The sequence below is a fragment of the Cryptotermes secundus genome, unplaced genomic scaffold (genome assembly GCF_002891405.2).
Source record: "Cryptotermes secundus unplaced genomic scaffold, Csec_1.0 scaffold40, whole genome shotgun sequence".
NCBI classification, from domain to species: Eukaryota; Metazoa; Arthropoda; class Insecta; order Blattodea; family Kalotermitidae; genus Cryptotermes; species Cryptotermes secundus.
The window spans coordinates 1,389,589-1,399,939 of NW_019730583.1; the positions used below are offsets into that span (position 1 = coordinate 1,389,589).

At 45.5% G+C, this 10,351-nt stretch overlaps 1 protein-coding gene across 5 annotated transcripts in view; it reads right to left on the reverse strand.

Moving 5' to 3' along the window:
• The window catches only part of LOC111866324 (serine/threonine-protein kinase tricorner), a 175,680-nt gene that overhangs the window by 26,002 nt on the left and 139,327 nt on the right, over window positions 1–10,351 (reverse strand). The window contains exon 1 of one of the 5 annotated variants that reach the window (XM_023855165.2): window positions 2,393–2,496. The exons of the other annotated variants lie outside the window; for them this stretch is intronic. The gene's annotated coding sequence lies outside the window, so the exon portion shown is untranslated. Of the gene's footprint in view, window positions 1–2,392; window positions 2,497–10,351 lie in introns of those variants that run through there. 5 annotated transcript variants of the gene reach the window in all.

Consider the following 10,351-nt stretch of genomic DNA (forward strand, 5'->3'; position numbering starts at 1 on the left):
CGAAATAGCTAGGCCTCATAGAGAGCATAAAGAGTCTTGCAGAGACCATGGTCTGTCCGGTGTTCATATAGCTCACCATATTTATGCATTCTGGTCAAGTAATTACTCATAAAGTTACAAGGCCGAGTTACACCCAACTTTTACACACAGGAGCACAATGGATATTCCTATTAACGTCTTACAAACGTATCGTGTTTGACAAACACGTTACACTGGATTATCCCAATGTACATAGGTACTGTTTGGTCCTGTTTCTTATAAATTTTATACAACTTATCGAATCCCGGTGGGGGGCAAGAATTTTCTCCTCTCCACGTCGTCCAGACCGGCCCTGGGGCCCACTCAGCCTGTGTACTCTGGGTCTTTCCCTGGGAGTAAAGCGGCATGGTTGTGATGCTGACCACTCACCTCCAACTAGTGCCGATGTGAAGAAAATGTGGATCTATACATCCACTCCTCTATACTCCTTCATGGCGTAGTGTTTAATTAGTTAAGCACAGGGACAACCTCGCCTTACTCAACCTGTCACAATGGTGGATGAAAGAAAGGGGTCCTTGGATGTCTCTGACAACCATTAAAATCGTCCCTTATACCCACACTTCCAGAGGTTTAATAGAGAGAAGGAAGCCAAACTATGATTATTCCTTCCACGTGTACTTGCCTAAAGGATATTAAAAATGTGCGGGCCTTACGCTCATGGTTGCAATTATCCAAGAGGATAGTAACACCCTTATGAGATAAAAAAGTGGCGTCAGCAGTAGGATCTCTTCTCCCTGTAACGCTGAACTTTCCTTAAAGTACGTAACTGCAGCGTAGTCAAATGCTCTGCCACGGCCGCTAAAAGAGCGGATGAGGGTTCTGCAAGTTGCGGCAGCAAAGCAATAACTGCAGCATCAAAGCCAAAACGTTAAGCAGCAAATGGGACTGCTATGGTCATAACAACCCTTATTACACTCTATAGTAGGAGATCTAGTTATTTATACACATGTGTACATCGTCCAATCCAATTTCATTAATCTCTCTCAGGCAGAACATTTTTAAATAGTAACGTTAATTTTTAGTTAATTTTAATCATTCTTAGTGGGGTGAGACTGCGGCCACTTCTGGCCTATGTACCAGCCCCAGATGATTGATGATGGTGACTGTGGAGCAGTTGGTGGAACGAATATTGGCAGGGGAAACCGAAGTACTTGGAGAAAACCTGCCACACTGTCACTTTGTCCGCCAAAAATCCAAAATGCTGCGAAGCCAGCGACTAACCGCCTAAGCTATGGCACGGCCCAAATACTGAAGTTCCTCCAAATGTGCCTTAATACTAATGTTCTTCCCTCAGAGTAACACAGACCTTGGACATGGCATGTATATAAGAAAGTCGGTCAGTCACATCCGAAGTATTTGGTAACGGAAAGACGGGCGGACATACAGGCGGAGAGATGTCATAATTTCAGCTTTCCTGTGAAACACGGAAAGTGCGGTAAATGGTCATGTTTCATAACATGAAGATTAATAACTTCAAAACTTACTTCTTATTACTAAACAAAAAGTTTCCTTTGTTGTGAAAACAATATCCAGAAAAGGGTGGTACAATGCGAAATACTCACAGTACTTATACACGCTGCTACAAAAGGGCCTTCACTACTATACGTCGTAGTTGTACAAAAGAACGATCATGAACGCGCCAGTGGATGGCAAAACACAGAATCTGTGCACTTCACCGGGTATAACGCGACACTTCCTTTGAAATATACAGCCATATAAAGTTGTCACCGTTCTCAATTCAGAACCACGCAATTAAGACACACGGAACCTTCAACAACATACAGAATGTCGTTGGCTAGTAAGACACACAAACTGCTCCGTGGTGACATTGTATTCCCTATTGAGAGCCTGAAAATCCGCACAGGCTACCAATACAAGAGCTCATGTGTAATCCGTACGTGTGTACTGAGATTTCCAAAAAAAAAAAATCCTAGCGTAAAAGAAGTATATTTCTATGATGTTGATGTTTTTACGACAATCTAAATAACCATACAACCATGTGTAAGCACATCTTGCATCAAAATCAGTTCAGCATGACTACTGAGACCCGACCTCCATTATCTGCTTTTAGTTTTCGCACATCGTGCAAATAATGCATAATAAAAGCTGTCCTGATGTGTCACAATGTTAGTCGCGATGGATGATAAACACAAGACCACGTGATGTTATTCAAAACACAAGTGTGGAGGAGCGAAGAAGTGGTGGGGAGAAGTACATTTGGGCACGCGTGCGTAGGTGGCTGACCGAGCTGTCCCTCAGCACCACGCGCAACAGCGCACACAAACACAAAGCATATTTCAATACAATATAAACGAAGGTCTTCCAAACATCACACAACACAAGGTAAACTTACTGAGAACTTCAAAGGAGCACCATGATGCACTTCATATGAACAACAAGCGTCATCTTGCGCGTGCGTTCCAAGCCAGCTGCTCGACTGCCTGAAATCTCCTGAAAGTCTTCAATCAATATAGGGATGGGGGTCAAGCGAGCGAACGAGAGAACGAGCGAGCAAGCAACGCGACCACAGCAGTTGACTGTGATATAGCCAGCGCTCAGTCGCTGGAAACTGGGTTGTTGCTACGGCAACCAGCTCATCACGGACAGAGAGAGAGACGTCGTGGAGCAGCACGAAACACAAAAGCGCTACAGAAACACTGAGAACTACACAGGATGAAACACCGAAGCCTGTAATTTTCCTCGCCTAAGAGCGTATGCTAGACTTCATGTACATTTGAAACGAAGGATTTACATTACTTCGTTATTTGCGAGAAGAGCCGCACTGACAGCAACGGCAAACATAAAACTCTGATAAATACACAATCCTGTAGTGGCTTAACTCCTACAAAATTCAGTTCAAGAATTATAAATGACAATTCACTTCACGAACTCACAACAGACTTTTCTACTGGGCAACGGACAGTAGATACATTTGTAAGATTGAGGTTTTCACGGCGGTGACTATGAAGAAAGCAGTCTTCTGGGATGTGGAGCCGTGTAGATATTGTGTTAACCGACGTTTAGGAGGAACGTATCCCCTCAATCTTCAGATAGAAGTAAAAGTATCTACATGGCTCCACATCCCACAAGACTGCTTTCTTCAGTAAATACATTTGTTCCCAGGCTGAATTCTAATTCACTCATACAGGGAGGAGGAAGTGACAGGACAGATACAAGAATAAAATACAAGGGGCCATCTTAACCCACCTCGTCTCCAAGTTGGTCTCTCAATACAAGTGAAGAACATACATTGTCAGTACCTGGGAACGAAACAATAATTACAAGAAGCGCAAACAGTAGGACGACGGGGAAACACATCAATATGCTTCACAATTTGTACTCTTCATAAAACTCGAGATGTGTCACCAAATCTAGGTAGATGACACAATTAATAGGTCATGAACTCACATGAGCAGAATCAGAAATGTATATATAAATTTTAATCGGAAAATCTCAAAGGAATACACTACTTGAGGGGCCTAGGACAACATGGGAGGAACATATTATATTGGAATCTCAGGAACTGTGAGGGTGTACTCTGCTTTCAACTGGATGACTGCGCACACTGTAATGAACCTACGATTTATACTGATGAGTTTCTTCACCATATAAGCTACTATCGTCTTCGCAAGTTGGACTTCGTTCGATAAGATAACTACGGACCTTTCCGCTTATGTTTACTTGTTTTTTATTGCACAAACAAAGCAAATAATGTAATGGCGGGGAATACGCCTACAAAGAAATCAGTGTTCTCGATATGCCGCCCACGTCTTCACCCCATATCAAAACGGAAGTTGTCACTCATGGTTAGACGTGATAACACACCTTTCGCTTCAAAACACGTGACCCAATTGTGTAAATCTACCGTCGAACCACCAGCTCCCTCCAAATTTCGGGTATGACTGAAACACGAAACTTTGGGAATGTTGCCACGACTTCAAATGAGACTTATAGCTGGCCAACTACAAAGCAAGAGAGTGAGGTTATTTGTAAACCGATCTTAGCAGCTGCTTGACTAGACTCTATAACAGCGCTGTATCAACTGCATAGGTTCCTTGGCGTCATACGATTGCGACTGTATGCCTGCACCGGCACAGAAAGTCATGGTCGAGTGATTACCATTCTCGTTCATATTCTGAAGGTCCCGGGTTCAAATCTCCTGGAGACCGGGTATCCTGACTCTTTCCGTGCTGTTCCTCAGCATTTCAGACAAAATGCTGGTATAATCGCTTAAATTGGGCCACAAACGCTTATTTCACATCCCTTCCAATTCCGTAATCAAATCTATAAAATAAAATAAGCGTCATTAAATAAAACCAAGATACTACCGCGAATGACATAAAAGATGCGAAACAAATGTCTGTTGCCTGTCTTAAAATACTATCCTAGCAACTGTCTGGAGGGACTGAGAAAAACTAAAGCACACAAGATAGGGGATCTACGGTTGGAGAGTCAAGCCCAAGACCTCCAGAGTATGATGCAGAGTGCTAACTACCCGGCCGGAACATTCGATCAACTGCTTTAAATAATAAGAGTTGAGCCGACAAAATCTCAGAACGGGGTCAGTATAACATTTAGGCCAACCGTCTTCCGAACACAATAGGAATGCTACGTTCTACAAAATTATTCACGGTATTCCAACTTAATTTATGCCTCAAAGTTCCTCATCATCAACGGACAGCCAGCACAAGAAAACTGCCGTTTCCCATCTTCTCTAATATACCCTACCTTGAGGTGAATTATTTGCCTTCCGATGCACACGGGGCATAACAATTTATATTTGGCAATTTCATTTTAAAACCTGTTATCAATACGCTTTGCTCTTATCAAAATCGCTGTCTTAAACAGGTCATTGTCTCAATCCCAAAGTACATTTATTTCATGGAAGAACGCTTCTGAGATTACAACCACTACCTTTATTTTCAGCATCACGTGTTGATACGCTTACTGGCAAACAGATGATACGTACTAGCACACCTGCAAAATCGAATATCTGCCGGTGAATTCATATTCTGAACTTGAGGCTAAAACCGAGCATTGTCAAACCTGTATTGTTTTCGACTAGGAAACGAATGCGCTGAATGTACGAGTAACTAAACCCATCTGCAGTTTCTTAATAGTAATGTAAAAGAAAAGTAAGTAAAGCTATCCCTGTAACAGGCCGTGAGACGTTGAGGGTCCCACATTACCTAGACAATCGGCTCAAAGATGGCGGTAAGGTTGTAGGGCCTTAGGCGCCGGCCGCGCTTTACTCCCCAGGAAAATTATGTAATTAATTCTTGGTACTCATTTCTGTTAGAGGCTGAGTCGATCCCAGGACCATAGTGCGGCTGGAAGGATTAGGTCAACTGAAAAAAAATCCAATGACCTCATCGGGACTTGAACCCGCAACCTTCCGGCTTGTAGCATAGCCCCTCAACCAACAACGCTACCGCGTGCCCCAATAGTAATGTAACAAAACATATTTTACGTTACAAAATAACCAACATGCAGCATTAAAGAGGTCCATGTGGTTTCTATACTGAAAGCAATCCTTTCATTTCTCATAGTAACAATACATGCATCGGGGCCGGCAAACTGAATACGTCATATGGCGTAGCTACGCGGACCATTAACACATACTGCATTATCTCAAACGCCCATTGTTCGAATTTGCAGTCTCTTCAAGCCGATTAGACCAGTCTTTCTCATTGCTAGTAAGGCGATCAATTACGAAGCATACAACGTGCCAATTCCATCAGATGTACCAGTGGTAGGAGTACAGGACTACTGCATGCACGCGATGACAAACAGTCTGAGTTGCGATTCATGACTCACTCGTCGGTTAGGTATGTTTAACCATTTAGTCACGTCGGGCTTCATTACCTTGAATCAGTGTAAATGGGTTCACGAGGTCGTAATCTGTAGGCCTATAACAGTGCACCCGTGGCACAGTGAACTGCTTGGCAGCGCTACTTATTTACAGTTTGGCACAACAACTAGTTCAGCTATTATTTTGTATTGCTCGTGGGGTGGGACTAAGTCCCTTGTACTGCGGCCACTTCTGGCCTATTGTACCAGCCCCAGATGATAGGTGAGGGTGATTGTGGAGCAATTGGTGGAATGAAGATTGGCAGGGGAAACCGAAGTACTCGGAGAAAACCTGCCCCAGTGCCACTTTGTCCACCACAAATCCCACTTGACCAGACCCGGGATCTAACCCGGGCTGCCGCGGTGGGAAGCCAGCGACTAACCGCTTGAGCTATGGCGCGGCTCGTAGTTCAGCTAAGTACTATCCGAAATGGAAACACATGCGAAGCGTATATACTACTCTGTACAAAAAGTATCCGACCTTGAGCCGGGACAAAAAAGTTCAATGTTTGGGTGGTTACAATACCTAATCGCCTTCAAAGTAGGCCCCTTGTGACTCCACACTTAGCCCAGCGGTCCTTCCATCGCTGGAAGCAATTCTGGAAGGCTTCTTTTGGAATGGCGTGCAGCTGCGCCTCGCGTTCTGTATGATGTCCTCGCGGCTGTCAAAACGGCAGCCTTTAGCGGTGTCTTCACTGTCGGGGACAGCCAGAAATCACAAGGAGCCATGTCAGGAGAGTAGGGAGCCTGGCGAACCTGCGGAATGCCGTGCTTGGCCAGGAAACCCTGGATAAGGTGTGGGGCGTTGTCATGATGCAGCTGCCAGTTGCGTGCGTCCCACAGCTCTGGTCTCTTGCGCCGAACTGCATCATGAAGATGGCGGAGGACTTCTTGGTAGTACTCCCTATTGACAGTCGGCCCTAGTAATGCGTACTCATGATGCACAACAACCCGGTAATCGAAAAATAAAGTCAGTATCACCTTCAAATTTCTCCGAACCTGTCGTGCTCTTTTGGGCCTCGGGAATGTTGGATGCTTCCATTGTGACGCCTGGACCTTGGTTTCCGGGTCATATCCGTACACCCACGACTCGTCACCAGTGATCACAGTCTTCTGGAACTCAGGATCCCTGTTGGCGCACTCCAGCATGTCCTGCGCGACCTCAAGGCGCAGTTGTTGCTGCTCCGGCGAAAGCAGCTTGGGCTAAATTTTGCCGCCACTCCTCGCATGACCAAATCCTCAGTTAAAATTGTGTTTGCGGAACCTCTGCTGATCCCAACCTCATCAGCAACTTCACGGATGGCCAAACGACGGTCCTCCATGATCAGTGTCCGCACTTTTTCAATGACATCAGCATTGACGGTCTCCCGGAACGCTGCTCACTGTCCGCCGACATACGGCCATGTTTAAAGCGGTTGAACCACTCTTTAATTTGAGTGACCCCCATTGCATCATCGCCGAAAGCCTGCTGAATTTTGTGGATTGTTTCCGCTTGGGTATCCCCAAGTTTCTGACAAACTTAATGCAGTATCTCTGTTCCAAGCGTCCTATCATATTGAGCTAAACGAGAATGCTACGAACACGTGTTACACCACTTCGCTGTCTGGCAGGCACAGACGCATCCGGCGGTGTTGCGAGTCAGCAAAAAATCACGCATGCGCATGGAAGTCCTTTCTACCACTACGCTCAGTTTCCCCGCCCCTTTGGCCATTATTTACAGCGGGAAAAAATTAAGTCGGATACTTTTTGGACATACGGTATAGCAAAATATTAACTACTGTAGCCAGTACAAATTTGAAACGTTACTTTAGTGGTTTCTTTGCAAAATGTAACGCTCGTCATTCAAATGGTATTCTAGAAATCATGGTAAAGCAAACATTCTCTGGTGCATATTTCAAGTTGTGTCAGCAAACAAAATGTGGAGTTAGAAACAATGGCGAAGACATCTCAAGGTCAGCCAACTTTTCACGTTGTACGTCCATGGATATGAATACCCAGGATTATCCTGCAACAAGAAGAAAGAAGCAAAAAGGGAACGGAAAACGTACTGTTTTATTGCTGGCCGTGATTCTAACGTAGTACACATACTACGAACACGTGACCTGCATGGATTTGTTGTCATAATGTTTAATGCTTCGCATTCTTTACAGTCTTTACACAGTCATGGTGACGAGAATGCGACAGGCCGAATAACAGCTGTACTTTAACAGCACACTGTACCGATACAGCATCAGTGAACTGGTGGAGAGAAAAAATCTGGCTTGAATCTGAACTGGTGAACCACTTCATGCAAGCTTCGAAATTCGCCAGCCCACAAGATAGGACACGTTACAAGAACATTTCAACGACGCCTAGTTCGGTCAGGATGCACGGCTTCCTCAGTCGGATTCACGGACATCTGCACCAATTTGGACGTGTCCATCCGTCCTCTAAGCAAATCTTCAAAAATGTTTTAAAGGCACAATCGTTGAAGGAAATAATGAACCTTCTTGCTTTCTCTCAACATTTCCGTTCGGCTTATGTTTTTCAGGAGCCTGGATAGCGCAGTCGATACAGCGACTGGCTACGGGCTGGAAGACCGAGGGGTCGGATTTCGAGTCCCGGTAGATTCAACTATTTTCTTTTCTCCACGTCGTCCAGACCGGCCCTGAGGCTCACCCCTCACCATACCGCGGGCTCTTTCCTCTGAGGTAAAGCGGCCGGGACGTGAAGCTGACCACTCACCTCCAGCCAGTGCCGAGGTCAAGAATACGTCTTCATGACGCAGTGCTCAGTTAGTTAAGCACCGGGACAACTTTACCTTACCTTTAGGTTTTTCGCTCTGTTCCCTTCCTGTGAAATTGTCATGTATGAACAAAGCCCTCTCCTCATTATTGCTACTCTTCATTCTCAAAATGTCACGCTAGACGTATGTAGGGCTATGGGGTAAGCAGGGTAGCGTCTTTCTTGTTGTTACGCTTTGCTGATGCTTCACTAGTAACAGGTACGAAGCAATTCTTTGTCGGCTACTAATCCACATGGCTGTCGTGCATCTGAGCCTAGTGTGTGTTATGAAATTATACAGTTGCGTTTCTTCCTGCATGCCACCTGTACGCTACATAGCTAAGTGCAATGCGATGTGCACCGGCAGGGCGTCATCAAAATTACAGGTAACACTTCGCGTACTTTTCGTGATTTTCTCACACTCAGCAAAAATGAACGCAAATACTAAGACACAACATATGCAACTTATGATCTCTAGCACGTAACAGAGAACAGCCATCAGGTATGCTAGGAAAAAAGGATTAAATCCTCGTCAGCACGAAAGAGACTTCGCTGCTGAATCCTTCAATCCTTTTAAGTCACTCGCTGCTACTAAAACAAACTCCGTGGCCTTAGCCCGCATGCGAACTATACCGACCGAGCTACCGCCGCTTGTCAGCGAAGTTAGTGTCAACTTTAGCGGATAGAGGGTGTCGCGTCATCAGTGCACCGAAACCCCACGGTCGTTAATTTCGGTTTTCTAGACCGGAGCCGCTATTCTCTTGAAATAGCTCCTCAATTATCATCCCCACGAGGCTGAATGAACCCCGTTCCAGACCCACTACTTCTCAGAAAATCTGGTAGCGCCGGCAACCGAACCCTGACCTCTGGATCTGTAGCCAGGAACTCTGACTCGATGCTATACTAAGGCCACGCAAAGAAGTTCCCAGGATCCACTAGCTCCACATTTCCCTCGCGCTGTTTGCTTTCCCCTTCGGCGTACCTTCCTTCCCGTCGTCTAGCCCCTACGGTCACATGAATATTGACGACCCTTTGGGGTGGCTGCGTAGACCAGTGGGGCTAGAGGGGAACAGACCTACAGCACTAAGCAGACAATGAACCCCATGGAGCACCAACAGCATCCGACTTGAGTCTCACAGACACGTCAGTCGAAATCAGTACGCTAGCAGTGTGACTATGTTCATTGAGAGCCCCCCCCCCTGCTCGGAGAGGCCCACAGTCCGATACGGCCGGGCCCGTTGTTAGGCGGGCCTACACGTGACGCACATCACTGCAGAAAATAGAGCTAGCAAGGTGCGTTCCTTGTGATGATGTCATTCAGGAATTGCACTGTTAGGTAATGTGCTGAAGATTCTAGACAAGTCAGCAATTGTATATATCACATAACAATTCTGGCGTGCTATTCATCTCGAAAAACCTTAACTTAAGGACGAAAGTATACTATCTGGTACAACTTACTTACTCACGAAGCTGAGCCCTTCTGGAGGAGCCGCCAATTCTGCAGCTACTCAAGAATTTCCCAGCATTTTATGGAACCTGAAGGTTCATTACCGTGGTCACAGGAGCCCTCCACTGGTCCCTATCTTGAGCCAGATCAATCCAATCAATACCATCCCATCCTATCTCTCTAAGATCCATTCTAATATTGTCCGCCCACCTACGCCTTCTTAGTGGTCTCTTTTCTTCTGGCTTTCCCACC